The sequence below is a fragment of the Dipodomys ordii genome, unplaced genomic scaffold (assembly GCF_000151885.1).
Source record: "Dipodomys ordii isolate 6190 unplaced genomic scaffold, Dord_2.0 Scaffold110, whole genome shotgun sequence".
Classification (NCBI taxonomy): Eukaryota; Metazoa; Chordata; class Mammalia; order Rodentia; family Heteromyidae; genus Dipodomys; species Dipodomys ordii.
Genome location: NW_012267326.1, coordinates 5,236,808 through 5,263,085, shown reverse-complemented (window position 1 = coordinate 5,263,085; position 26,278 = coordinate 5,236,808). Strand labels below are relative to the sequence as shown.

Here is a 26,278-nt window from a genome sequence, read left to right as displayed (position 1 = left end):
CACACACACACACACACACACACACACACACACACACACACACACACACACACACACACACACACACACACAGAGGTGTGTGTGGTATAGTATGTTCTGGTTTCTGTCTCTGTCTCCTCTTTCCAGGTTTGAACTCAGGGTCTCAAACCCTTTCAAGTACAGTGAATATTTATCATTTGAGCCATGTCTCCAGCTTGGCTTTTCGCTGGTTATCTTGGAGATGGACTCTCTTAAACTTTTCTGCCTGGCCTGACTTCAAACCAAGATCCTCTCAGTCTCAGTCTCTTCAGTAGCTAGGACCCTCTTACTCTGTTTAGGAAGGTCTTCTCAGCACATTATACAAATATCCTCAATTCCTCTTGTAGCTGTGTGTGCATATTTCTATCTCAAAAGCAGCTAGAGGTAAGTGAGAAAAGGTCCATTTTATTTATTTTTTCTCAGCAAACTGACCCGATGGTACCTATTGGTATTTTCTCGCAGGCTGGGCACAGGGGTGGCTCTGGAACCTTTTATCCACTCTACTGGTCCATGTGCATGCTAGTGCACACCACTGCAACTCACCCGTGATGTTGTGTATTTTAACCTTCTAGGTTAAGAAGTCATACTGGACACAAGGATGTAATTTTGCTTCCTCCCCAAATGCTTCCAAAATGATAAAGAGGATTAACAGGAAAAGAGACAAATGACCTATTTTTGGAAGTAACACATATGGACAAGGATGATGATGGACTTGGCTGCCCTAGAAACCTGGATTCTAAGCTGCTTTATCAGTTAAGAAAGAATCAAACCAAACTCACTGCAAAGTCTGAAAGACCTAGTCTCCCTGGGGCAGGAGTAAAGGCCTGAGATTGGTAGAGAGACATTCAAAGACAAAAATCACCTCAATGAAGAAGGTAAAACAAGAGTCTCTGGTTTGAAAGACAAAACTGAAAGTCTGAGCATCATTCTGAAAACCAGAGGCTTAAATTCAATGGGAAGACTTCCTTTTCTTCCTTCTTTCCTTCCTCCCTTCCTTCCTCCCTCCCTCCCTCCCTCCCTCCCTCCCTTCCTTCCTTCCTTCCTTCCTTCGATACTTTTTTTGGGGGGGGGTCAGTCATGGAGCTTGAACTCTGGGACTGGGCATTTGTCCCTCAGCTCTTCAGCTCAGGCGAGCATGCCACAGCACCTCATCTGGTTTTCTGGAGATAAGAGTTTCACTGACTTTCCTGCCTGGGCTGGCTTTGAAGCGCAATCCTCAGATCTCAGCCTTCTGAGTAGCTAGGATTACAGGAGTGAGCCACCAGTGCCCGGCTTTCTGAGATGCTCCTCACCCCAGCTTACCAGAAGTGTGCATCTCCTTTAAGTCCTGACCTAATTCAAGAGGCTCTATAGAAGTCCAATTTCAAAGGCTGCCCTATGTCTGGCATCTAACTCTGGCCTCTGAGGATAGCATCTTTTCCTGAAGATTTAGTCCATAAATGGTTTGAAGGCCAAAGAATGTCGGCACTGAAAATGAGTAAGTCTCATTTATCGTGTGTGTGTGTGTGTGTGTGTGTGTGTGTGTGTGTGTGTGTGTGTGTCTGTCATGGGGCTTGAACTCAGGGCTTGGGCACTGTCCCTGAGTTCTTTTGCTAGTGCTCTATTACTTTGAGCCACATCGCCACTTCTGGTTTTCTGGGGGGCTAAATGGAGATAAGAACCTCATAAACTTTCCTGCTGGGGCTGGCTTTGAACCCCTATCCTCAGATCTTGGCCTAGGATTGAGTAGCTAGGATTATGGGTGTGAGTCAGCTGTGCCTGGCTCATTTATCTTTGTGTGCTGGTATTGGAGCACAGTAACTCAAGACCTGGTGCTACTGCTTAACTTTTTCCACTTGAGGCTGATGCTCTACCACTCGAGTCACAGCATCTTTCTAACTTTTTGTGGTTTAATTGGGGATAAGAGTTTCAGACTTTTCTGCCTGGGTTGACTGCGAACTTCCTTAGATCTCAGCCTCCTAAGATTCCTGGAGCCCACGAATCTCAACTATTTCTAGTTGCTGATACATAGGTTAAACACAGGACTCCCTTACAACTCTCCTTACATCTGCATAGTTCTTTGTTCAGAGTTAACAGGAGAGTCATCCCCACTGCCTACAGGATAGTTAGCTCTCTGCTCAACAAGCATGGTGCATGTCTCCACTTATCCATTAGAGGGCACCCTAACACTGCTGATGAAGGACCACGCAGGCCCTGCTCATCCGAGGTCTGAGCTGGCAGGGATCTGGATGTATTCTACAAGGAAGGGGCATAGCACAGAGGTGCAGGATCTGGAACAGTAAACGTATTTTCACCCACCAAACCAGACATTGCCTAGAATCACACAAACTAAGTCCTCACCTTCATATAAGCCTCTTCCTTGTGCCTGGAGCTTTTGGGGTTTTTGGTTGTCATAGGGCTTGAACTCAGGACCTGGGCTCTGTCCCTGAGCTTTTTTACTCCAGGTTAGCATTAAGTCTCAGGTACTTTCCTGCCCAGGCTGGCTTCAAACCATGATCCTTAGATCTTAGCCTTCTGAGTAGCTAGGATTACAGGTGTGAGCCACTGGTGCCCAGCTTGGGGCCTTTCTTTGGTCTCTGCTTTTCCAATCTGGGAAATGAGAATGGGGAGCCAGCACCTAGGAGAGCAAACCTACATTACAGGGGGGGGGGATTTCAAAACATCGTTCAAATTTCAAACATGCATGTTGGGTGTCTCTACTTGGCCATCCCAGGTCCTTTCTCAGTTGCCACTGTGAAGTCCCTCAGGTGCTCCAGAGCAGGAAGAATTTGTGACTTTACTTTGCTCTTCCTAGGACTTCAGCTTAACATTCTGATCAACTAAGGGCCCACACTGAGCCTATACCATAGGACCTCGTCATTGCAATGAACAAGTCAACAGGAATTTGCACAGCAGGTAAGTTTGAACTATCAATTCTTTTTTTTTCTCTCTTTTGTGGTGGTCTGGGATTGAACTCAAACTCTCACACATGCTACGTAAGAACTCTACTTAAACCTACTCCCAAGTGTTTTGTTTTTGAGATACAGGTTGACTCCTTTTGTAGTTTTCCCCCCTGGTACTGGAGCTTCAACTCAGGGCTTTTTGTGTTCTGGTTAGGCTTTTTCATCCATGTCTGCTGGCATTCTACCACTTGAACCATATGTCCACTTCTCCTTTCCTATGGAGCTAGTTCTGGGTCTTGAACTCAGGGCCTGAGCACTGTCCTGGAGCTATTTTTGCTCAAGGCTCTACCATTTGAGCCACAGTTCCATTTCTGGCTTTTTGATGGTTAATTGGATCTAAGTCTCACACACTTTCCTGCCTGGGCTGGCTTTGAAACTCAATCCTCAGATCTCAGCCTTCTGAGTAGCTAGGATTACAGGTGTGAGCCACCAGCACCTGGCTGCTTATTTCTTTTCTTTACTATATTTTTCTTCTTTTACCTCTGTTCCTTCTTGGCTGCCTTCCTTCCTTCCCTCCCTCCCCTCTTTCCTTCCTTCCTTCCCTCAGACCTTAGCCTATTGTAACTAGGATTATAGGCCTCAGCCTAGCTAGATGATTACTTCTTGAAGGAAGCATGGTTAAATGCTTAGGAGAGTTAGATCTTGGTAGTAACCATCTTAGAAGACTGGACATGAGAGGAAGTGAGGCCTGGCTCCTGTGGCTATCATTAGAACCAATGAGCTGGGGGCAGGGTGGGGTGAGGAACTTCCATAGCAGATATTGACAAAGGTTTTTGGTAAAAGGCCACGTAGTAAAATCTCTGGCATTGTGGGCCATATGGTCCCTGTCCCAGCTATTTATTCTGCCATTAGGGTCTGGCAGCAGCCATTGACAATAACGGAGAGCTTGGGACTACCCTGCCGGGGTGCCTCTAAAGCCTTGTTTACAAACAGGCAGCAGGCTGCAATTAGCTTTGCTTCTCCATGTACGTGGTCCAAGCCCAGGGAAGGAATCAGCTTCACCCACAGCCTGTTAGAAACACAGGCCTAGAGGGTGCTGGTGGCTTATGCTGTAATCCAAGAGCTATCAAGAGGCTGAGATCTGAGGATCACAGCTCCAAGTTCATGAGACTCATACCACCAATTAGCCACCAGAAGTGGTGCTGTGGCTCAAAGTGGTAGGGCACTAGTCTTGAGCAAAAAGCCCAGGGACAGCACCCAGGCCTCGAGTTCAAGTCCATGACTGACCAAAAATAAATACAAATAAATATAAACACATAAAACTTCAAAAGGAGATTATTTAACTCTATTTTTTTTGTCTTTTCTTTTTTGGTACTAGGGATCGAACTCAGGACGTTGCACTTGCTAGGCAAGCGCTTTGCCACTGAGCTACATCCCAGCCCTCAAAAGGAAATTATTAGCACGGACAGCCACTCCACCCTACCCTCATTCTTGAGAGAATGAGTTCACTCAGATTGGAGCTATTTCACTAGAAAACGCTATAAGCTTAGGTTTTATAGAAAAGAGACTTGTTAATTTAGATACCCACTGTGACATTTCCCTTCTAATACATCTTAAAAAAGAGACAGAGAGAAGTCCTCTGCTGGCTGTGGGTGGCTTAGGTCTCAGCCAACTACTCAAGAGGTTGAGATATGAGGATACCACGGTTCAAAGCCAGCCAAGGCAGGAATTAACTATCAAAAAAGCCAGAAATGGAGCTGTGGCCCAAGTGGTAGGGCACTAGCCTTGAGCAAAAGAAGTTCAAGGACAGTGTCCAGGCCCTGAGTTTAAACGTCAGGACTGACCAACACACAGACACACAGACATACACACACACACACACACACACACACAGAGAATCCCTTCTCCTAGTCTAGGAGCAAGAAATGGCTATGCATGGCCTTTGATCAAAGAATAGACGCATTATAGAGGGTTTGCAGCTGCCAGTGCCGCTGTCCAAGCCTGCACCAACCCACTGGGGCGCATGGTCCAGGGTCTCGCTAAAACACAAGGAAGCGACTACTCAAAGGAGCAAAACTGTGAACAGCTCACTGAAGGGGGGCAGGCTAAGCTATCCCCAAATACTCTATTTTAGCATAAAGACGAATCTGAATGAAAGGCATCTGAAAAAACACCCAGTGTGAGGAAAGTTTCCTTCTTTTCTTCCTGAAGACAGAAAAACCCACTTATGGGAAATGCTTTTTCTGTATCAGAAGATACACTGTGTGTACAAGGAGGCGCTCTAGGTGTATTTCTGCATCAGGAGATATACTGTATCACAAGATTCCCTCCCCTGCCACATCAGGAAAGCAGAAACACTGCTATCACCCAACCCCAGATGAGGTCTGAACAAAACTTGCTGTGGCAGCTCTTCCTCCATCTCCTATCATATTTTAGATACCTTTTCACAGCTGTCTCCTTGTGCAGTCCAGTTTATAAACACGTAGACTTCATTTTCTTGTATGAGTTCTACTATCTATCTATCATCTATTCACCTATATCTTGCTGTGCTTTTTTCCTGTCTCATCCAGCTTAAACCAGTCTCAAAGGGAGGAGTGTTGCCTTGCAATATTACCAAGCTTCTTCTCAATAAATTAAGCAGCTGGTGAGGACGTTGAATGGTGAAATGTTCCCAAATGTGGAAGACAGCGCTGTCAGAGCTGTCAGTGTTATATGGAGCAGCGGGCGTCCCCCCTCCCCCCCACCAAACTTGGTGAGCCTGTGTGGATTACTACACTTCACCAGTATCCAGCCCCTGCCACCAGACTTCCTGTTCTCTCTCTCTCTCTCTCTCTCTCACTCTCTCTCTCTCTCTCTCACACACACACACACACACACACAATTTGGTGCTGGTACTGGGGCTTGAATTTAGGTGCTCAATGCTGCTCAAGGCTGGTTGCTTTGCCACTTGAACCAAGCCTGCATTTCTGGCTTTTTGTGCACGTGTGTGTGATTAATTAAAAATAAAAGTCTCATGAACTTTCCTGCTTTGGCTGACTTTGAATCAGAAATCCTCAGATCTCAGCCTCAGGGAAGAAGAGGAGAAACAGTCAGCGTTTCTTGAGTCCTGGGCTGGCTAAGCACCACCAACCTCTGCCACTACTTCATGCACCTTTGCAAAGTGGAACAGCAGAGGCAAAGCCAGGCATTCAGGGACTACAGGGCCCGTCAGAACTACCACAGTGCTAAAACCAGCAATATTTTCTGAGACAGGGTCAGACACTGGCCTGAAAATGGCCACCATCAAAACCAGGGGGCACAACCGTGTTGGAATGAAGATTACCGAGAGGTAGCAGAAGGCTGGGTGGTGGCTCACACCTGGAATCTTAGCTCCTCAGGAGGCTGAGATCTGAGGATTGAGACTGGAAGCCAGCGGATATAGAAAAATCCACGAAACTCTTAACTCCATTAAACCACCCCAAAAAGCTGGAACTGGAGCTTTGGTTCAAGTAGCAAAATGAAGTCAGGGACAGAGCTCAGGCCCTGAGTTCAAGCCCCAGGACTGGGGAGGAGGGGGGGAGAGGAGAGGAGGAAGCCTGGGTGCCCCCGGGGACGGAAACATGTCTTTCAGCAAAGCACAGCACTGCAGAGCCCAGGACCTCCCCCATCTCTTGCATACACAAAGCTTCATGAGTCCATTCCCACCAGTGTGATCACACACACACACACACACACACACACTGCTGGTTGCGTGTTGTGCCCCTCCCCCTACCACAGTTTCTTGATTCAGCAGCTTTCATATAAAGGAGTCTGTGGTGTGTGACCTCCAGATCCCCAGGGAGAGGGGACAGTGCCCTGTTTACACAGTGCCCTGTTTCCCTGGGAATGGAGCTTGTCCAGCTGTTTCACCAGTAGGAAAACACACCATGGACTTGGATGTTATTTTTAAACTCTGTCTGTTTGTTGTCATGCAAATAAAAGGGTCTGTCATTAGCTGATACTAACACAGTTTTTTTTTTTTTTTTGAAGACCAAAGCAATCAGGAGTACAGGAGAAGTCCAGAAAAGGAAGCTATTGACTGCCATCCGAGAATCACAAAAATGCTTTCCAATGCATGTGAGGGGACAGACAGGAGGAAGGAAAGAAGGAATTTAGGAAGAAGCTTTTACCTGCTAGGGACAACTGTCAGACTCCTAAAAAAGAATGGAAGCAGAATAAGATTAATTTACAGGTGAATTTGTGGAGAGAGAAACCACAGGCAGGGCCCTGGTAGCTGATGCTTGTAATCCTAGCTACTCAGGAGGCTGAGATATCTGAGGATTGTGGTTCGAAGCCAGCCTGGGCAGGAAAGTCCATGAGACTCTCATTTCCAATTAACCACCAAAAAGGTGGTTAGCTCCAGAAGTAGAGCTGTGGCTCAAGTGGCAGTGCTAGCTTTGAGTGGAAGAGCTCAGAGACAGAGCCTAGGCCCAGCGTTCACATCCCTGGACACACACACACACACACACACACACAACACACACACACACACACAGGTTAAAAGGGAGTCATCTCACATGGTCTCACTGATATGCAAATCTAAAGGCAAAATGCAAGGAGATATAACAAAGTAAACAGGACTCAAGAAACAAAGGACTGCCACTCATTGCTAAATGACTCCATGTTATTGACCATATCTATGGTATATATATGGGCACAATGGAGGGAAGCTAGGAGGAGGACACAGAACCAGTGGGAAATGGGAAAACATACAACAAAGGGACCTGTCAGCTGCAATGGACATTGATGAAAATGAACCAAGCAACCCAAAGACAGCGATGGGAAGGGAGGCATGAGAGGGAAAGAGGGAACAGTTTACACTATGCAAAAGGAAAGAAATGTACGTATCACCTGATGTGGAAGAAATAATTGTATTGTCAAAGCTCATAGGATTCACAAACTTTATAGACCATGATAATGACACTTTGCCTTGTGAAGGTTAAAATGTGTTTGTGGGGGCTGGGAAGATGGCTCAGTGTAGAGTGCTTGCCTTGCATGCATGAGGCCCTGGGTTCAATTCCCCAGCACCATATAAGAAAAAAAAAGCCGGAAGTGGCGCTATAGCTCAAGTGGTAGAGCGCTAGCCTTGAGCTGAAGAGCTGAGGGATAGCGCCCAGGCCCAGAGTTCAGGCCCCACAACCGGACCCCCCCCCAAAAAAGAAGAAAATGTGTTTGTGACATTAAGTATCACTATCCCACAATACTGTGAAATATGTGCAATTTATTATTTTTTTTGGGGGGGGTCCAGTCATGGAGTCTGAACTCTGGGCCTGGGCGCTGTCCCTCAGCTCTTCAGCTCAAGGCTAGTGCTCTACCACTTGAGCCACAGCGCCACTTCCGGCTTTTTTCTTTTTGCTTATGTGGTGCTGAGGAATCGGACCCAGGGCCTCAGGCATGCAAGGCAAGCACTCTACCACTGAGCCACCTTCCCAGCCCCAATATGTGCAATTTATGTAATCACCTAATCTCAATTAAAAAGAAGAAGAAAAGGAAAGGGAGATATGGGGTGGGTTAGGAGGATGGGTGACCATGTTGTCAGACACTTTGTACTCATACACTGTTTTGTAGAATGGGAACTTCTTTGTACAACCACTTAAAGATAATAATTTTTTTTTTAAAGGGAGCCATCTCCTCTCCTCCCTCACATTACTGAGCACCTGTTCCCAAGTTGTACTGCACCAGAACCCAAAATAAACATAAATGCCAATGAAGACACACTGGCCTATCTGGAGGCACCATATGTAAACCAATTCCGGTTTAATTTTGTTTTCTTTTTAGAGACAGAGTCTTGCTGCTTTGTTTATACTGGCCTTGAACTCCTGAACTCAAGCTTTCCTCTTGTATCATGTTCCCAAATAGCTGGGACTATAAGCATGCACAATATACCCAGATCAAATCCTGTTTTTCATATGGAAATATAAAAGCCATGTCACAGATTCAATCATTTACAGGTAGAGTTTAGTGTATGTTAGTATATCCACAGTGTTATGCAACAATTATCATCTCATTTTTATTCTGTCATTTTTGGGGTGTGTCAGTAATGGAGGCTTGAACTCAGGACCTGGCAGCAGTGTTCTTTAGCTTTTCACTCAAAGCTGGTGCTCTACCATTTGAGTCACAGCTCCATTTCCAGCATTTTTGTAGTTAACTGGAGGTAAGACACACATGGACTTCCCTGCCTGAGCCCGCATGGCATCTGGATGCTCAGATCTCAGCCTCCTGAGTAGCCAGGATTACAGGTATGGTCACTGGTGCTGTTTTCATTTCCTCTTAATGCACTGGAGCTTTCAGACTAAGGGACAGGCTTTGTAGCTGTGCTCCATTAACACCTCAATCCTAGGTGAGGACTGAGCACAGGCAGGAGTGACTGACAGTGGATGTCAGGCGCTGGTGCAGCAGAGCCCTCCTGAGCAGATGTTAAGCCTTCTTCCAATACTCCTCTTCTCTTCTCTTTCCTTTCTTTTTTCTTTTTCCTTCCTTCCTTCCCCCCCTCCCCCCGTCTGTCTGTCTCTCTGTCTCTTTCTCTTGTCACAGGGCTTGAACTCTGGACCTGGATGCTGTCCCTGAGCTCTTCAGCTCAAGGCTCTACCACTTGAACCACTTCTGGTTTTCGGTGGTTTATTGGGGATAAAAGTCTCATGGACTTTCCTGCCCAGGTTGGCTTTGAACCACTATCCTCAGATCCTAGCCTCCTGAGTAACTAGTATTACAGACGTGAGCAACCAGTGCCTGGTTCCTTTTTTTTTTGTCAGTCATGGGGCTTGAACTCTGGGCTTGGGCACTGTCCCTCAGCTCTTCAGCTCAAGGCCAGTGCTCTACCACTTGAGCCACAGTGCCACTTCCAGTTTTCTGGTGGTTAATTGGAGATAAGGGTCTCATGGACTTTCCTGCTCAGGCTGGCTTTGAACCACGATCCTCAGATCTTAGCCTCCTGCACTACTACAATTACAGGCAAGAGCACCCAACTCCTTTTTCTTTAGGCCCAAGACCAGAACTTGAACTTGGTACCTGCTGCTTTTGCTTGTAGGCTAGGGCTCTATCGACTGAGCCATGCCTCCAACCCCACTATTCAGTTCTTTTACAGTAATCTGTAAATCTGGGGCTCTATGTCCACACATTAGCTTATCCTGAATTTTTATTCATCATTAACATTAACACTAACATCTTTCCATTACAAGAGAATATCGATCATACTGACAAAATGGTTTTCCCATCCAGACTCACTAACAAAGATTTGATCTAAACATTGAGCCTTGACATGTTTATAATATTACAGTACAATACTATATTACAATATTGTAATATTTTCAATATTACTTGTCATACTAAAAAAGCCCAATAGTTCATAAATTTTATGCCTGGGGTGGAAAGGACTTAAGCTAATTAATAAGGATTTTCTAGCCACGGAAAAACTGATCTCTGAAAACGTGACTGGGCAGGGTGCCAGTGGCTCACACCTGTAATCCTAGCTACTCAGGAGGCTGAGATCTGAGGATCACAGTTTGAAGCCAGCCAGGGAAGGAAAGTCTGTGAAACTCTTATTTCCACAAACAAATGAACAAAAAACTAGAAGTAAAGCCATGGCTCAAGTAGTAGAGTGCTAGCTTCATGCAAAAAAGCAGCTCAGAGACAGAGTCCAGGCTCTGAGTTCAAGCCCCGGAACCAGACACAGACACACACACACACACCACTAGAAAATTTGGCTTCTTCAGTTATTTACTTTGCCTTCCCATTTCATGCCAAATATAGAATATCATTTCTTTGGAAGAAATCTTGAGTCTCAATTGATACCACTGCTCTCTTGGAAAAAAAGTAGTTCCCCAACAAGCTCGTGTTACCTTCAATGCTGTCTTCTGTTCAGGAATAGATTCAACAGCTCCATAAGGCCCTGCCTGTTGAGCCACAAACCTTCCAACAAGAAAGCTAACCTTCCCATCATGCCTCAGCCAGCCTTCTAAGCCACTCTGAAAAAGCTGCCATTTGTCTGGGAATCTAATCTAGAAAAGTCTGAGGTAATCTCATTATTTTCATTATTATAAGACAATAGCCAGGCCAAAACTTCATCTAACTTGCTGAACCTATGGATAGACCCAACCAAGGAATATGCAGAATCATTGAAAAGTTTCAGTAACCTTTTATTCCATTTCAGTCATTCTCTTCCATAACCTCCTAGAGGATGCCTGGTTACTTCAAGGAAGGGTACAAGTTTCTCATAATAGCTATCATTTATGAAAAGGGAAAGGGGCTCGATTGGTGTTCATTAGCATGTGCAAGACCCTGTGTAACCCCAGCACTGGGGCAGGGGAGAGAGAGAGGCATTTGGATAGTATGTAGGTATATATGTATGTCTGCATGTATGTATATACCGCTACAGGCACTTGAACACGGTCTGGAGCCACATCTCCATTTATAGCTTTTTGCTGGTTAATTGGAAATAAGAGTCGCATGGACATTCCTGCCTGTGCTGGCTTCAAATCATGACCTTCATATCTCAGCCTCCTGAGTAGCTGGGATTAAGACTTGCACTATCAGTGCCTGGCACATTTGGATTTCTTTTGCTTTTTTTTTTGGTCAGTTGTGGGGCTTGAACTCTGGGCCTGGATGCTGTCCCTCAACTCTTCAGTTCAAGGTAGGCGCTCTACCATTTGAGCCACAGCACCACTTCTGGTTTTTTGAGTGGTTTATTGGAGATAAAAGTCTCACGGACTTTCCTGCCCAGGCTGGCTTTGATCCTCAGATCTCAGCCTCCTGACTAGCTAGGATTACAGGCGTGAGCCACCGGCTAGCACATTTGGCTTTCTTAAAATGTATAAAGTAGCCAGGTGCTGGTGGCTTGGGTCTATAATCCTAGCTACTCAAGAAAGCTGAGATCTGAGGACTGAGGTTCAAAGCTAGCAGGGGCAGGAAAGTCTGTGAGACTCTTATCTCCAATTAATCAGCAAAAGCTGGAAGTAGAGCTGTGGTTCAAAGTGGTAGAGTGCTAATCTTGAGTGGAAAAGCACAAGAACAGTGCCCAGACTTCAAGTTCAAGCCTCATGACTGACCCCTCCCCTCTAGCCCCCAAAAAGATATAAAGTGTCAACTCCAGATCAACTGAGAATTCATATGTAATATCACAAGCCAACCACAAATACACCACTAATTCTCTGTCACCTTTTTCTTTTTTCTGGTCAGTCGTGGGGCTTGAACTCTGGGTCTAGGCACTGTCCCTCAGCTCTTCAGCTCAGGGCTAGCGCTCTATGACTTGTGCCACAGAGCCTCTTCTGGTTTTCTGGTGGTTTATTGGAGTTAAGAGTCTCATGGAGCTGGGAAGGTGGCTCAGTGGTAGAGTGCTTGCCTTGCATGCCTGAGGCCCTGGGTTCGATTCCTCAGCACCACATAAGCAAAAAGAAAAAAAAGCCGGAAGTGGCGCTGTTGCTCAAGTGGTAGAGCGCTAGCCTTGAGCTGAAGAGCTGAGGAAAGCGCCCAGGCCCAGAGTTCAGGCCCCATGACTGGACCCATAAAAAAAAAGTAATATAATTTTAGAGCCGGGCCCGGTGGCTCACTCTTGTAATCCTGGCTACTCACGGGGCTGAGATCTGAGGATCGCGGTTCAAAGCCAGCCCGGGCAGGGAGGTCCGTGAGACTCCTTACCTCCAATACACCACCAGAAAACCGGAAGTGGCGCTGTGGCTCAAGTGGTAGAGCATTCGCCTTGAGCTGAAGAGCTAAAGGACAGTGCCCAGGCCCAGAGTTCAAGCCCCACGACCGACAAAAATAAAAAAAGAGTCTCATGGACTTACTTGCCCGGACTGGCTTTGAACCACAATCCTCAGATCTCAGCCTCCTGAGTAGCTAGGATTACAAGTGTGAGCCACTGATGCCTGGCTTTTCTTCTTCTTTTTTTCTGCTTATGTGGTGCTGAGGAATTGAACCCAGGGCGTCAGGCATGCAAGGCAAGCGCTCTACCACTGAGCCACCTTCCCAGCCCACCTGTCACCTTTTTCAAAGCACAGTCTCAGAAAAATCCTGTAAAAGGCTTGCTGTGGTCCAATTAATTTGGGAATCTAACCATATTTTGGAAAAGTGGCATAGTACAGCTTCTGAAGATCATGAAGTAATAAAAATAACCTAGTGCAGCACAGCCTTTTCTAAACGCACTTGGTCATGGCACCCCTCTGTCTTTCATATAGCATGCTAGGGGTCCACTGGAGACCTCTGTTAGCACCTGGCCTATAGTGCCTGCCATTCAGCAACTGGCTCACTCTAGCCCTGACTCCTAGCTCCAAATCCACATTGCTTCTTTCCCGGGTACAAAGCCTTTGAAGATAGAGACTGTGGCTTAGTTACATCTGTTTCCCCACAGGACTCACTCCACTTGGAAGCCACACCAGGAAGTAGAGCAGAAGTAGGCAGGGGTGATAGAAATTACCTATCAGTGATTGCTGAAGCATTCACCTATTTTCATTGGGAGATACAATTCAAGACCAGCAAAGCCACCTGGGCACTGGCAGCTCACATCAGTAATCCTAGCTACTGGGGGCTGAGATTTGAGGTCATGGTTCATAGCCATCTCAGGCAGGAAAATCCATGAGATGCTTACCTCTGATGAACCACCAGAAAAATGAAAGTGGATTTGTGGCCCAAAGTGGTAGAGTACTAGCCTTGAGCAAAAAACTCAGGCCCTGAGTTCAAGCCCCAAGAGCAGGAGAAAAAAAAAAAAATCAGCAAAGCCTCAAGTGGGCCTCCCTTGACTTACTCTATAAAATACTCCCTTATCAGGAAAAGTAAGAAAAGAGGTTTAAAAAAAAGTGGCAAGAAAAGGGTTAAATTGACACATTTCTGCCTTGCCTGCAGATACTCCTCTCTTTCTGTCTCTGTGTGTGTCTCTCTTTTTCTTCCTCCTTCCCTCCCTCTTTCTCTGTGGCATTTGTCCTCATACTCACAGCTCCTCAAGGGCTGGCTCCTCCAGAGTAGATTCTAAAGAGAGAACTCAAAATTCAGAAAACCTAGATAACCATGAAAAGAAGGAGGTCAGACTTGATTTCCCCCCCCTACAACTTGAATGAAATGTCATGTGTCCACAATAAATTACATTCATACAAAATAGACTTTCATGAGTGTTTACATATCCATGGAACCACCGTAACCACAAATAGAAAAATTTTCATCACCCCCTCAAACTTGGACCAAGTTCCCTTGAGCTGTCTTGCATTAACTCTGCCATGCCCGCCCCTTGGCAACTAGCCATCTGTTTCCTGTACTGTGGAAGGATTTGCATGCCGTGTCATATGGATAGAGTCATACAGCACAGAGGCCAGCAGACAGTAAATATTTAGGCTTTATAGGCCCCATTGTCTCTGTCACAGCTTCCCAGCTGTGCCCCTGGGAGCATAAAGGCTGTGGGAGACAGCTCATAAATGAATGGCCCTGTGTCAATAGAGCACTATTTGGTGACACTTGTGATGGAATTTCATGTAAGTTTTACATTCTGCAAAACAGAGTTATTTCAAATTCTTCCCAACCCTGAATATAACATAAAGTCATCTAATCTTATGGGCCTTCCAGAAACACATCCAAGCCCGATGTAGCTTTCTAGCTAAGGTTCATTGTCTGGACATAGTATGTACTCTTGTATTTGGTTCTGCTTATGCAACATGGTGTCTGTAATTCACCTCGCAATTATGTACATCAGTAATTTACATTGCGGAGGCCTTGCGTTGTATGCATGCTTGTTCATCCACTTGGTGTTTACAATTTGTTATGAATGTTAAATATTAAACACACATTCGATACAGGTCCAAAATGAAAAGCAACAGGTAGTTTTATATTTTTCCAACTTTCTTTTTTTTGGTGGGGGGGCCTGGTCCTGGGAGCTATCCCTGAGCCTCTTTGTACTCAAGGGTAGACCTCTACCCCTTGAACTCAGGGACTGGGTGCTGCCATTTAACTTTTTCACTCAAAGCAGGAGTTCTACCACTAGAATTACAATGCCATTTCCAGCTTTTGGTGGTTCATTGGTGCTAAGGGTGTCATGGATTTTCTTGCCTGGGCTGGCTTTGAACTTCAATTCTCAGATCTCAGCCTCCTGAATTGCTGGGATTACAGGATTAAGTCAGCTGCACCTGACTTCTGCCAAGGAGAGACTACCTTACCCATTGTTACTGTAGTTTGAACTCTGGCTGCCACCACATCAACTCCAGCACTCATTTTAGATTGCTTGTTTTTTTTAAGAGATTACATTGTCATTGCCAGCACATATTCTAATTGTTAGGAAAATAGAGGAGAAAGGGAAAAGGAGTAGGAATAGGCCAGACTTGATTCTCAACAAGCTAGGACTGTTTTTTTTGAGGCAACAAACCTTCCCATGGGAATGGAGGTTATGCAAAGAGGTGGAGTTGGAGTTGGGCTTTTATGAGGTCTGAGCCAGGAGACAGAGGTTATCAGAAAGGCTATTAGGGCTGGAGGAGGTGGGGACTTTCAGTTAGGGCCACAATGGAATGTTGATGGCCAGGCTTAGGTGGACTGCCCTGCGGGCACGCCAAGCACATCTGTGCATACCTGGCACTGCATGCACCTGGGAGAATAGGGCGGGGGTCAATCCTTCATAATCCATCTTCAGAGATATAAGATTGGGCCAAGAGGGGAGAGGTAAGTCCTTCACTTACAACTTCCTGGTTTCCATTTTGAATGGCCTTTCCAAGAGGAAAAAGACACTCTCCACATTCAGTGTTGCGGGGGGAATGACATCCAAGGCAGGCGCATGGGTTAGATGAGATGGCATGCAGAACACTATATGCTATGTGTAGCTCCATGTGTGGATTTACAATCCCCCCACTTCTTCTCAACCCTATTCTCTTGTCTGCCAGAAGCCTAAACTTTTCCTAGTACCTTTGCTGACTTGTTTTCCTTGGTCCACTTCTTGAACATAGTTCTACAGGATATTCTCCATTTGTACTGATTTCCCCGACTGTTTTTCAAAGTGTGATCCCAAACCAGGAGCAACAGTGTAACTGGGAGCTTGCCAGAAATGCAAACTCACTGGGTGCCAATGGCTCATGCCTATAATCCTAGCTACTCAGGTGGCTGAGATCTAAGGATGATAGTTTAAAGCCAGCCCAGCCAGGCAAATTGAAGAGACTGTTATCTCCAATTAATCAGCAAAAAGTCAGAAGTAGAAATGTGACAGAGTACCAGCCTTATGTGAAAAATCTAAGGAACATAGTTCAGGCCCAGAGTTCAAGCCCGAGTACCAGAAAAAAAAAAAAAAAGGTGTGTGTGTGTGTGTGTGTGTGACAATAGGGCTGGGCAGAGTGGGTCACACTTGCAATCTCAGTACTCTGGAGGTAGAGATCTAGAGGTTAGCCCAGTCACAAAGTTAAGTGAGATCTCAACTCAACTAATAAAAGCTGGATGTGGTGCTAGATGCCTCCCCTCCAAGCTTCTCATGAGGCAGAGATAGGAGGGTGTTGATCAGAAGCCAGCCATGGGCAAAAACCATGAGACCCTATCCAAAAAATAAGGAAAGGGGGGGGCTAGGGGTGTGGCTTAAATGGTGGAGTATTTGCACCTGCAAACTCAGGGCCCTGTGTTCAATCCCTATGTCCAACCCCCCCCCCCCACACACACAAGTGAGTGGCTATTGTTTTAAGTCACTAAGGTTTGGAATGCTCTAGCAAAAGCATACTAACCAATCTGTAACCTAAGGAATACCAGGAAGCAAACAGAAGCAATAGACAGTAAGTCCAAGGCAATATGATTTGATTTGCACAACACAGGAAGAGAAATGGAATGAGATAATAGATGGGAACAGGATTTTATTGAAACATCTATACAACTAATCATACAGGTTGTGTGTGTGTGTGTGTGTGTGTGTGTGTGTGTGTACACACATGTCTGCTTAAACTCAGAGCCTAGGCACTGTCCCTTAGATTTCTTCTCAAGACTAGACTAGTGCTCTACCTCTTCAGTCACAGCTCCAGTTCTGGCTTTTTTTTTTTTTTTTTTGGTCGGTCATGGGGCTTGAACGCTGGATGCTGTCCCTCAGCTCTTCAGCTCAATTCAAGTGCTCTACCACTTGAGCCACAGTGCTACTTCCGGTTTTCTGAGTGGTTTATTGGAGATAAGAATCTCATGGACCTTCCTGCCTCTGCTGGCTTAGAGCGTGATCCTCAGATCTCAGGTGCCTGAGTAGCTAGGATTACAGGCATAAGCCTCCGGCGCGCAGTCATTTCTGGCTTTTTTTGCGTAGTTTATTGGAGATAAGAGTTTCACAGACTTTCCTGCCCAGGCTGACTTTAAACTGTAGTCCTCAGATCTCAGCCTCCTGGGCAGCTAGGTTTATAGGTTTGAGTCACTGGCAACCAGCTAAGCAGGTTATTTAAAACAAACAAACAAACCTAACATTGAACATCCAACATTTACACTTAACACCTGACTCTGGTTACCATGGTGTAGAAGACTGAGTGGGGAGGCCTCCACAGCTCAAGGTCAATGCTCTATGAACAGAAGGGCCATTTCTCAGTCACGTCTGCTTATGCTACAAGCTACAACCCAAAGGAAACTTTTGTTTATGGCCCCATATTCTCTGAGTTAAGAAGGCTTTTAATAGAGGGTTTTTACCATAGTTAGTGATTACCTACTTATTGTCCTCACAAGACTCAGTTTTCTTGGAACACATAACACTTTATACACTACTATTATTTGTCAATAAAAGAACCACTCCATAAAGCAGAGTTTTATGAACTTTAGCACTAGTGGCATTTTATTTGTGATATTTCATTGCTGAGCAGGGAGGACAGCAGAAGGAAATTTTAGGAGAGCATTGTAGGAAATTTTTGTAGCATATCTAGCCTCTGTTATCAAACAGCAATCCCAGCCTCACACTTCTGACAATAAAAAGATCTTTAGCCAGGTATTTGTGGCTCATGCTTGTAATCATACTCAGGAGGCTGAAATCTGAGGGTTGCAGTTCAAAGCCAGCCAAGCTATGAAAGTCTGAGAGATTCTAATCTCCAATTCAGTATCAAAAAGTTGGGAGGGGCTGGGAAGGTGGCTCAGTGGTAGAGCGCTTGCCTTGCATGCTCGAGGCCTTGGTTTGGTTTCTCAGCACCACATAAGCAAAAAGAAAAAAGCCGGAAGTGGCGCTGTGGCTCAAGTGGTAGAGTGCTAGCCTTGAGCTGAAGAGCTGAGGGACAGTGCCCAGGCCCAGAGTTCAGGCCCCACGACCGGACCCAAAAAAAAAAAAAGTTGGGAGTGGAGGTGTAGCTCAAATGATAGAGCACTAGCCTTATGCAAAAAAGCTCAGAGACAGTACCCAGGCCCTGAGTTCAAGCCCCAAGACTGGCATAAAACAAACGAACATCTTCATCTGGGCATCAGTGGCTCATGTCTAAAATCCTAGCTACTCAGGAGACTGGGATATGAGAATTGGGGTTTAAGCCAGCACCGGTAGACAAATCCAAGAAAATCTTTTTTTTTTTTTTTTTTTTTGGGTCCGGTCATGGGGCCTGAACTCTGGGCCTGGGCGCTGTCCCTCAGCTCTTCAGCTCAAGGCTAGCGCTCTACCACTTGAGCCACAGCGCTACTTCTGGCTTTTTTCTTTTTGCTTATGTGGTGCTGAGGAATCGAACCCAGGGCCTCGGGCATGCAAGGCACTGAGCCACCTTCCCAGTCCTCCAAGAGAATCTTATATTCAATTAATCAGCAAAAAACTGGAAGCAGAAGTATAGCTCACGTGGTAGAGCTCCAGCCTTGAGTGAAAAAGCTAACCAAGAGCACAAGGTCCTGAGTTCAAGCCCCAATACAAGCACAAACAAGAACAAAAAACCCTACACCTTCAGACATTGCCAAACATTTCCTGGGGGGACAACACTGCACTGAGAACGCTTGCTGTAAGTGATGAGGTTCCACAAAGCTACAATTCTAAGATGGCTGTGTAAGAAACCTTTACTGTGTCTGACATAAATCATGCTTGAGATTGTTAAATGACATCATCCTCTATCTAGTTGTGCTCAGAGTGGATTTAGATTGCCAACATTTTTCCTTCTTAGATACTTCTCACCCATCAGCCCAAAGCTAATGTGTTAGTTCGCAATCCTATGGGGAAAGATTAACTGCAAAATGCACTGGAGCTTTTGTGTCTGTGAAGTGTTTTTTCTTATAAGCCTCAGTGAAACTTTTCATTTACGAAGTTTAAATCTGTCTCTTTAAGTCAATAGTTTGGATCTGCTGCTGGTTTGTCTCTATTACTCTGTGGAGGCTGTTTATCTAGTGGAGTTGCTGAAGCCATTCCTGTTCTGTACTATTAACTAAAACATGAAAAGGCAACATGCAACTGGGCTACAGGAATCCGGCCTCATTTATCTCGTGAATAGCACCAGGGCAAACACAAGGCTTTTAATAATCTCTTCCTGACCTTCAGCAATCACTGGAAGCTCCTGACAAATATTTGTCATATAGGTTTCTCTATGGAGAGACAAGAATTAAGCTAAGCTTCTTTGGTTCATATAGATTAACAATTTAGAAAAGCTGGACACCAATGCTATTGCCTGTAATCCTAGCTATTCAGGAGGCTGATATCTGAGGATCACAGTTAAAAGCCAGCCTGGGCAGGAAAGTCTGTAAAACTCTTAGCTTCAATTAGCCACCAGAAAATAGATCTCAGCCTCCTGAGTAGCTAGGATTACAGGCGTGAGCCACGGGTACCCGATTGGGGTTCCTTTATATAACGTAAAAAGTAGTCTGTTCCAACAGTCCCCAAGTTCTAGGCAACACTTAGGGAATCTCAGCTCTCCTCCATCTCTAGATGAGGACCAATATCTTGTACTATCTACTGTAATCTCTATTTTGGGCTTGAACCACCCACGTACCCAAAGAATTTCAAGCACCACAAGTATACTTCTAAACTCTAATTCCACCTGTCTCCCCACAAATGTGGCCTGGCTGAATGCCAAGTGCCTTTCAGGAACTTGGTTTCTCTCATGCTTGCTTAGCCAAAGAAAACTTTGCTCTCAAGCTTAAAACTAACACAGAATAGGGAAGAGGCCTAAGGGCCTCCATAAAAAGATCCTGTTAAAGGCACTGAGTGCTATAAGTTAAACAGTAAGTAAAGGAAGGTAATTCTGCATTTTATTATATATGTGTGTGTGTATATTTGTTTGTACATATTTGCCATAGCTATTGTTCCATACAGAAAATCAATGCAGAAGTGGTTACTTAATATTTTGTATATTATTTCATCACATATGATCTGTGTGTGTGTGTGTGTGTGTGTGTGTGTGTGTGTGTGTGTGTGTGTGACTACTGTGGCATGTATTTAGGGACTTATACTCATTTGACTTCTACCTCAAAGCTGGCACTCTACCACTTGAGCCATACTTCCACTTTCAACTTTTTGCTGGTTAATTGGAGATGAGAGTCTCTCAGATTTTTCTGCCCATGCTGGCTTTGAATTTCAAATCTCAGATCTCAGCCTTCTATGTAGTTAGGATTGAGTCACTGGCACCCAGCACTTTACCTTTTATATAGCAAGTCAAAACTGGAGCTCTACAGGAGGGGACCTTTAGATTCTCAATACAGACAATGATATAAATATATTTTTTTGGAGGGTGGGGGGGCGAGGGGTGCCAGTTCTAGGGCATGAACTCAGGGCCTGGGCCCTGTCCCTGAGGTTTTGTTTTTGTTTTTTGGGTCTGGTCATGGGGCCTGAACTCTGGGCCTGGGTGCTGTCCCTCAGCTCAGCTCAAGGCTAGCGCTCTACCACTTGAGCCACAGCGCCACTTCTGGCTTTTTCTGCTTATGTGGTACTAAGGAATTGAACCCAGGGCCTCATGCATGCAAGATAAGCACTCTACCACTGAGCCACCTTCCCAGCCCATGTCCTTGAGGATTTTTGGCTAGTGCTCTACCACTTGAGCCATAGCTCCACTTCTGGCTTTCTGGTAGCTATCTGAAGATGAGAGTCTCATGGACTTTCTTGCTTAGGCTGGCTTCAAACTACAGTCCTCAAATCTCAGCCTTGTGAACAGCTAGGATTACAAGTGTGAGCTACTGGTACCTGGCAAAATGCTATTCTTACTTTAAAAAATCCTAACTGCTCTTAGTTCTACCAAAAAGCATGAGTCAACTTCTGCTACCAAAATTTCAGCACTAGAAGAAATACTAGGAGCTATAATATTTAAGCATTTCTTACTTTATATTTGCAAAACCAAAGGGCTGTGATTTACCACAGATCCAACTAGGAAGCTCTTGATGATCACCCAGGGTTCTCTGGGGATCACCCAGCTTCTCCACATGAATTCCGCTTGAGAAACAAAACAAAACACGAAACCAACCAACTATAGTTTTCTTCTCTTCTTGGCTAAAATACTATCAATGATAAGAACTACTAGACAGAAAAGAAAATCACTTGAGCAAAAACAAAAAACAAATAACCAACAAACAAAAAAAAACTGTTAGCTTTAAGAATCCCCTTCTCCCAACGAAAAAAGCACCAGTGGCTCATGCTCGTAATCCTACTTACTCAGGAGGCTGAGATCTGAGAATGGTGATTCAAAGCCAGCCAGGGCAAGACAGTCCATGAGACACTTATCTCCAATTAATCCAGCTTCTTGTTAATTAAAGAAACAGCAGTGAGGTACCAATAGCTCACACCTGTAATCCTAGCTACTCAGGAGACTGAGATCTGAGAATGGTGATTCAAAACCAACCCAGGCAACAAAGCCCATGAGACTCTTATGTCTAATTAACAACCTAAAGAGCAGAAAGTGAAGCTGTGGGCAAGTAGTAGAGCATTAGCCTTGAGCAAGAATGCTCAGGAACAGAGCCTAGGACCTGAGTTGAAGTGTAAGCCAAAGGACTGGTGTGCACACCCACATGCACACACACAAATCTCCATTACAATATCACTTCCTGGTGCCAGGAATAGCCATATTGGAATCACTAGGGCCAACTGAGTCCAGGTAGGCATGGGAAGACCCTGTTCATTAACCCACAATCTCCCTTGACTATTTTCTGTTAAATCCCCTGCATTGTTTTAGATAAATCAATCAATCTATCTATCTATCTATCTATCTATGACTGTCAAACTATAATTTTTGAAAGTTATACGCTCAACCCCCATAAATACAGAGTGCTCACATGCCAACAGTTTCTGTAATCATTCATGAGGAAATGAGCAGCATGACAGGGTTGCCTCATGGGAGGGTACAAAACCTGAGGAGAGAGAAATCTATGGGGAAATGAATGCTGCAACAGAAATAGAAACAAGCCCAGAGTTGGCCTGGCACCAGCGGCTCATACCTGTAATCCTAGCTATTCAGGAGGCTGAGTCAGAGGACTAAGTTCGAAAACCAGATCAGGCAGAAAAGCCTGCGATACTCTTATCTCCACTTAACTAGCAAAATACTGGGAGTAGAAGTATGGCTCAAGTGGTAGAGTCTAGCTTTGAACAAAAAAGCTAAAGGGCCCTAGAACAAGGAAAGAAGGAAGGAAGAAAGGAAGGAAGGAAGGAAGGAAGGATGGACGGAAGGAAGGAAGGGAGGATGGAAGGGGAGAAGAGAGAGAGAGAGAGAGAGATTCAAACTCAGAATTGATGCTAGTGTCCTGAATGTTAGAACAGGAAGTACCTTAGGCAGATCTTTGCTACCTGAAAAAATTGATATGCATCCTGACTGGACAAAATCATTTGCAAGTTTCTAATATCAGCATTCTGTTTTGTAGGGCACACAGATATATAAATATAAAAGTAAAAATGATATTTCATACATGTCAAATGATGTGAGATCTAGGTTTTGTATTCGTAAGTTTTGCTAGAACCTGCATTCTAGTAAAAACCTGCATTCATTTTTCTGCATCTCTGCTGTTTTCACACTATGATGGCAGAGTGAAACAGCTACAGAGGGGAAAAATATTGACCTGCAAAATCTAAAACATTTTCTATCTGTTACTCTATGAAAAAAAGAAAATAATGCTGGTTTCTATAACACCAGGGAATCAGTGGTGTGTTTGTTAGACAATGTTTTAGCAGGGAATGAAGGGCATTGTGTCATCCTTTTCTTTGTTCTTTCCTTCCTTCCTTTCCATTTCAATTTCAGTTTAAGTTGTTTTGTTTTGGTTTGGTTTCTGGTGCTGGTACCGGGCTTGAGCTCAGGGCCTCAAGCTCTTGCTTAAGTTTTCTGCTCAAGGTTGGCGCTCTACCACTTGAGCCACATCTCCACTTCTAGCATTTTGTAGTTAATTAGAGATGGGTCTTTTGGATTTGTCTGCCTGGGCTGTCTTCAAACTATGATCTTTAAATCTCAGCTTCCTGAGTAGCTAGGACTAAAGGCATGAGTCACTGGCATCGGGCTTTTCCTTTTCTTTTGGTAGTCAGAGAGCTAGAATTCAGAGCCTGGACACTCTCCCTAAGCGTTTGTGCTCAAGACTAGTGCTTTATTACTTTGAGCCACAACTCCACTTCCAATTTTCTGGTGGTTAAAGTCTCACAGACTTTCCTGCCTAGGCTGGCTTTGATCATCAGCTCTCAGCCTTCTGAGTAGTTAGGATGTGTGAGTCACTGGCACCTGGCTCTTTTTTGGTTTTGTTTTTGCTTTCTTTCCAAGTTTTGCATACATTTAAAAAAATGAATTCCTCTCAGTTTAACATGCTTTTCCCATGCACCAGTGACTCCCAGAAAAGAGAAGCCACATTCTGGCACAGAGAGTGCTGAGCTAGACAGAATCATGCATTCCTATGCGTTCACAAAACAGGGTAAACCCAGCAAGCACTACCATTCATTCAAACTAAAGCTCCCTTTTAATATTCCTCTCCAAAAAGGGGTGAAAGGAAGAAACAATTGCATTTTGAAATATTGCCTTCACAGATGACATTGTCCAGAAAGAAAATTGTACTCATTACCTGACTTATGAAATAGTAACCTTTCTATACAACACCTTAATAATAAGAATAAAATTATAAAATAATAAGAATAAAATTTAACAAAATACTACCTTCACAATGTCTCATCTCACACTGTATCTATGTAGGATCTAGGTCCATAGACTCATTCTCCATGGAAATACAGCTGAGCTTTTCAAGGTATGACTCCAAGAGGGACTTCAAGTAGTATTTGGGGAAGAGGGTGGATGTAAGGTAAGAAAAGCACATAAAATATGAAGTACAGGAATATGAGAGATTTTTGTTTTGTTTTGTTCGAGACACAGAACCTAATTATGTAGTCTAGGCTGGCTTCGAACCAGGATCCTTTTTGCCTAGGCCTCATGAGTGCTGGCATTCAGCTAAAATTGTTTAAATTTAATCAGCAGAGCTAAATGGAAGGAAAAAACCTAGTTGAGAATTACCTAAAAAGAAAACAAGCCTCATTCTAAATCCTCCCCCAGCCCCTCCCTTTGGTTGTAGGGCTTGAACTCTTGGCCTTGGCACTGTCCCTGAGCTCTTCAGCTCAAGGCAAGCACTCTACCACTTGGGCCACAGCGCCACTTTCATTTTTCTGGTGGTCAATTGGAGATAAAAGTCTCTTGGCCTTTTCTGCCCATGCTGGCTTTGAACTGTGATCCTCAGATCTCAGCCTCCTGAGTAGCTAGGATTATAGGCATGAGCCACCGGTGTCTGGCCTCATTCTATTTTTTTTTTAAGATTTCTTTTTTTTTTTTCTTTTGTTAGTCAAGGGGCTTGAACTCTGGGCTCAAGGCTAGTGCCACAATGCCACTTCTGGCTTTTTCTGTTTACGTGGTACTAAGGAATCAAACCCAGGACCTTGTGCATGCAAGGCAAGCACTCTACCACTGAACCACCTTCCTAGCCCTGTCTATAATAGTATCTCTATGTTTCAGATACTCAAGTATTTTTATTTTTTTATTTATTTTTGGGTCCGGTCGTGGGGCCTGAACTCTGGGCCTGAGCGCTGTCCCTCAGCTCTTCAGGTCAAGGCTAGTGCTCTACCACTTTAGCCACAGCGCCACTTCTGGCTTTTTTCTTTTTGCTTATGTGGTGCTGAGGAATCGAACCCAGGGCCTCAGGCATGCAAGGCAAGCGCTCTACCACTGAGCCACCTTCCCAGCCCTCAAGTATTTTTAAAATGGTTTTAAACCAGGAGCTTGAGACTCAGGCCTATAATCTTGCAACTCAGGAGCTAAGATCTGAAGATTATGGTTAGAAGACAGCCCCAGCAGGAAAGTAGTCCATAAGACTCTATAATCTCCAATTAACCAGCAAAAAGTTGAAAGTGAAGCTGTGGCACAAGTGGTAGAGCGTTAGCCTTGAGCAAAAAAGCTCAAGGACAATGCCCAGGTCCTGAGTTCAAGCCCCAGTACCTGCATTTAAATAAATAAATACATAAACAAATAAATAAAGATTGTAGGGGTTGGAAGATGGCTCAGTGGTAGAGCGCTTGCCTTGCATGCCTGAGGCCCTGGGTTCGATTCCTCAGCACCACATAAGCAAAATGAAAAAAAAAAGCCGGAAGTGGCACTGTGGCTCAAGTGGTAGAGCGCTAGCCTTGAGCTGAAGAGCTGAGGGACAGCGCCCAGGCCCAGAGTTCAGGCCCCATGACTGGACCCAAAAAAAAAATATATATTGTAGAGCTTTTATTAGAATTCAACGAGCAAAGAATGCTACTGCTAAAATGCTGAAAAATATAAACCAAATCCTTTAACTTTTGCCCTTGATGGTTCAACTGTATTCTTACCCTGGGCTCCTTCATAAACACTTCAAGTCCTTAAATAAGCACCCAAACATTTCCCAAACCTTTCCTACGCACACATCCTACTTTCCCACGAGCAAGCTTTTATCTTAAACTGCCAATCCCTGAGTTTAAGAACTTTATTTTTCCCTAGATACCACAGCTGATAATTAAATGTTCCTCTAGACAGCACTGGTGACAATAGAAGAAACTGTTCTCTCCCCGCCTCCCCCCGTCCCCACTCATGTCTGATGGCTCTCCTGGGATCCAGAAGACAGACTAGCCCAGAGTGCCCACCCCGGCAGCAAACGGGGTGGGTGCCAGCTGCCCAGAGGGAAGGGCCTTGTCAGGCGTGCAGGAATGAATTGTATTCACCCAAGGGGAGAAAAATGGTGTGATTTTCCTTCAATCTAGAGGGTAATTTTCCCCAAATTATCTCTTTTCTTTTCGTATACTAATACAGCCTAAGGAGATTTATTCTTCCAATTCATTGGTTAGACTACAAGTCTTCCAGGAAAAACTTTCTCTCTCCCTTTCTCTCCTCTATGTGTCTCTCTTTGTCTGTCTCTGTCTCTCTCTCTTCTTTTCTTTCGTCAGTTGTGGGGCTTAAATTCAGGGCCTGGGTGCTGTCCCTGAGCTCCTTTGATCAAGGCTAGTACTCTACCACTTTGAGCCACAGCACCACTTCTGGTTTTCTGGT

The 26,278-nt window shown here is 44.7% G+C and overlaps 1 protein-coding gene across 1 annotated transcript in view; it reads right to left on the bottom strand.

The window, feature by feature from the left end:
* Nucleotides 1-26,278, bottom strand: part of Cmtm8 (CKLF-like MARVEL transmembrane domain containing 8) — a 135,183-nt gene that overhangs the window by 8,054 nt on the left and 100,851 nt on the right. The window lies entirely within an intron of this gene.